Raw genomic sequence first — 4,266 nt, 5'->3', positions numbered from 1 at the left:
GAGGCGGGGGTTTGGGGAGGGGAGGGACCTCAGCAGGGTAGAATGCCATGGAGTCCACCTTCCAAATCATCCATTTTTTCCCCAGAGGAACTTATCTCTGTCACCTGGAGATCAACTGAAATCCCAGAGAATCTCCAGCCACCATCTGGAGACTGGCAACCCTATGTAGAGTAATAGCCCATGGTTCAGTGAACTAAAGTGGGTGTAGTGGTTAAGTGCACGGACTCTAATCTGGGAGAACTGGGTTTGATTCCCCACTCCTCCACTTGCACCTGGCTGGATGACTTTGGGCAAGCCGTAGCTCTGATAAGAGCTGTCCTTGAAAAAGAGCAGTTTCTGTCAAGAGCTCTCTCAGCCCCACCGACCTCACAGGGTGTCTGTTGTGGGGAGGGGAAGGGAAAGGAGTTTGTAAGCCGCCCTGAGACACCTTTGGGTAGTGAAGGGCGGGGTATAAATCCAATCTCTCTTCTTCTTCTTCTCTTCTAAAGTAAGAAGGGATCCCTACAACTGGCTCAAGCTCACAGAGTCAGTTTCATGACTGAGGGCCAAACTAGATGTTACGGTGTCTGTGAAGAAATTCATTTTTTTCCTGGAAGGTTTGAAAGAAGCAAAACCTCCACTTTGTGTTTTAGAAGTTTTTCCCCCCTCTCTGGGCAGAAAACAGGCTAGGAAGAAGGAAGTCAGTCATTGACTTTCCATGCTCACCTCAGCTACCTCTTAAGAAATGCTAACAGGTCTAATGTGTAGCTAGAGACAATGGGATGGCCAACCTCCCCCTTCTCCCCCCATTCAAGCAGGGAACAGAGATTTGGAGGAATTAAATAGAGGGACACCAGGAAGGTAATATCTAGAATGTTCAGGAAACGCTTCTCTGACCTGCGCTGACCTGGTCAGGGCATGGGGAAAGGAAGAATATAAAACTTTTGGGACCCATGGATGTCGTAATGTCTGGTTGGCCCTGAGTACCTTCCACATGGAGGTAACAGGAGGTATAATGGATACATTCATGTAAAATATCTTCCAAGGTACATGTGTTGGAGCTGTCGATTGACATGAAGCAAGCCATCTACCACCTGCAAGTTGTAGCAATATGTAATTTTTCCTCCTGCAAAAATCTATGCGGTCTGTAATTAAGATGTCACAGTATTGGGGGACTCTAACAGGCTATGGCCAGAATTCTCCATGTTCCCTTCCCTTGTTTAACTTCAGCCACTTTCATGTTTAACAGGTAACAATTTCACATAGTGAGAGCCGGTGCTGTGTAGTGGGGTTGTATGTTTGTTCGAATTCGCAGCATTCAATAAATATTGGGAGTGATCCAGTGCAAGTTGATCATGAATATGTCCCCTTGAAAATCAGTGTAACTGAAACCAGGTAGTTTACAGCGCCATCCTATGCAGAATTAAAACTTTCTAAGACTATTAGAGAGCCAGTTTGGTGTAAAACTTTCTAAGCCTATTAGAGAGCCAGTTTGGTGTAGTGGTTAAGTGTGTGGACTCTAATCTGGGAGAACCGGGTTTGATTCCCCACTCCTCCACTTGCACCTGCTGATGTGACCTTGGGTCAGTCACAAGCTCTGGCACAGCTGTTTCTGAAAGAGCAGTTTGTGTCAGAGTTCTCTCAGCCCCACCCACCTCACAGAGTGTCTGTTGTGGGGAGGGGAAGGGAAAGGAGTTTGTAAGCCGCTCTGAGACTCCAAGTGAAGGGCAGGGTATAAATCCAATCTTCAACAGTACGTGGATAGAGAACTACCAGAAGTACAAGCTGGGTTTCGAAGAGGTAGAGGAACTAGAGATCAAATTGCCAACATTCGCTGGATTATGGAGAAAGCAAGAGAGTACCAGAAAAATATCTACTTCTGCTTCATTGACTATGCTAAAGCTTTTGACTGTGTGGATCACAACAAACTATGGCAGGTCCTTAAAGAGATGGGAGTACCAGACCACCTCACATGTCTCTTGAGAAACCTGTATAAGGGCCAAGAAGCGACAGTTAGAACCGGATATGGAACAACTGATTGGTTTAGCATAGGAAAAGGAGTACGACAAGGATGTATATTGTCGCCTTGCTTATTTAATATATATGCAGAGTACATCATGCGAAATGCTGGCCTGGATGAATCACAAGCGGGAATTAAGATTGCTGGGGAAAAGATCAACAACCTCAGATATGCAGATGATACCACTCTAATGGCTGAAAGTGAAAAGGATCTAAAGAGCCTCTTGCTCAGAGTAAAAGAGGAGAGCGCAAAAGTGGGCTTGAAGCTCAACATCAAAAAACTAAGATCATGGCATCCGGCCCCATCACTCCTTGGCAAATAGAAGGGGAAGTCATGGAAGTAGTGACAGACTTCACGTCCCTGGGATCCCAGATCACCGCAGACTGTGACTGCAGCCATGAAATTAAAAGACACCTGCTCCTTGGGAGGAAAGCGATGGCGAACCTAAACAGCATGATAAAAAGTAGAGACATCACCCTGCCAACAAAAGTCCGCATGGTCAAAGCAATGGTATTCCCAGTAGTCATGTATGGCTGTGAGAGTTGGACTATAAGGAAGGCCGAGCGCCGAAGAATAGATTCTTTTGAACTATGGTGCTGGAGAAGACTCTTGAGAGTCCCTTGGACTGCAAGAAGATCAAATCAGTCAATCCTAAAAGAAATCAACCCTGACTGTTCCCTGGAAGGCCAGATAATGAAACTGAAGCTCACATACTTTGGCCACCAAATGAGAAGGGAGCACTCACTGGAGAAGACCCTGATGCTGGGAAAGATTGAAGGTCAAAGAAGACTGGGAACTGCTAGGTTGGCAGGAGCTGGGGCCAGAGACGGGAGTTCACTACGTCACGCGACACTAGGGTCTCGAACTGCCGAACTACCGATCTTCAAGTCTACAACTCAGTGTCTTAACCTCTGAGCCACTGTGGCTCAGATTTAGATTGAGAAGGGTATAATTCTGTTTAGGATTGCATTGCAATCCCTGCTGACTTTAATAAGACCTTCAGTGCTCTTTACATGTGCTGAGAATCTATGCTGTGAGATTAGTTGTCTTGCATGCATTGTATGTAAAATGGGTACATCAGGGTAAAATGTATACTTTTTCAGTTATATTAATAGCCTAGAGCTATTATTTTGCAAAAGGGCCGTGGTGGCTCAGAGATTAAGCTCAAGCGGCTGCACTCTGGGCAAAGAACCTCTGCTGTCCGGACTCAGTTACACCATTGTATTGCATTGCAATCCCTGCTGACTTTAATAAGACCTTCAGTGCTCTTTACATGTGCTGAGAATCTATGCTGTGAGATTAGTTGTCTTGCATGCATTGTATGCAAAATGGGTATATCAGGGTAAAATGTATACTTTTTCAGTGATATTAATAGCCTAGAGCTATTAATATTTTGCAAAAGGTGGTGACTCAGAGGTTAAACTCATGCGGCTGCACTCTGGACAAAGAACTGTCCAGCCTCAATTACACCATTGTATTGTTTTGTTACTTTTTGCAGTGTAGCGGGGAATTCTTCAAGACTACTTTCATTTTCATTGCCGTTGATTAAGAAGAACCAGCAGAAAGGCTTGAGATGGATTCCTTATTCTTGAATTCCAACTTGTTATAGTGACAGTGTTCCCTCTAGTGGTTCCGGAGGTTCACAACATGTTTAATCCTTCGTTCCCTATTTCGGAAACCAAAAGCCTTATTAGAAGCAAACAGTCATGTTCCTGTGAGTTTTTCCTCACAATACAAGATGTTTCCTTCCAAGACTTTGGTGGTTAATTCTCTCATAGGAATCCAATCTGAGAAGAAATGCAAAGCTCAACAATACACTGCAAATCAGAGGCCAGTTTTCAATATACTTAGCAAACATTGTGTGAGTATAACGAGCCATCGAGTCACTTCGGACTTATGGTGACCCTATGAATTAATGTCCTCCAGAACGTCCTATCATTAACAGCCTTGCCCAAGTATGGCAAACTGAGGGCCCTTGTGGCTTCCTTTGTTAAGTTAAGTCAAGTCAAGTCAGCCTTTATTGGCATAAATTATCAGTACCATTTATACATTTTAAAACCAGTTAAAACCAGTCAATCCGTCCCATGTTAGGTGGTCTTCCTCTTTTCCCACTGCCTTCAGCTTTTCCTAGCCTTATTGTCATTTCCAGTGAGTCAGTCAATCGGACACCTGTCTTCAGTATGCCCAACAGACCTTATACAGATTTCACTGAATTTCGTTATGTGCAGCAAATGACCCTGGGGGTTGGCCACAGTGATTCTTCAGCA

At 44.5% G+C, this 4,266-nt stretch overlaps 1 protein-coding gene across 2 annotated transcripts in view; it reads left to right on the top strand.

Annotated features, from left to right (window-relative positions):
- The window catches only part of PPP1R1C (protein phosphatase 1 regulatory inhibitor subunit 1C), a 75,630-nt gene that overhangs the window by 53,203 nt on the left and 18,161 nt on the right, over positions 1-4,266 (top strand). The gene's annotated exons all lie outside the window — the stretch shown is intronic.

The sequence above is a fragment of the Gekko japonicus genome, unplaced genomic scaffold (genome assembly GCF_001447785.1).
Source record: "Gekko japonicus isolate JY-2015 unplaced genomic scaffold, Gekko_japonicus_V1.1 scaffold630, whole genome shotgun sequence".
NCBI lineage: Eukaryota > Metazoa > Chordata > Lepidosauria > Squamata > Gekkonidae > Gekko > Gekko japonicus.
Note: the sequence above shows the minus strand (reverse complement) of the source record. Positions and strands in the feature narration are given on the sequence as shown.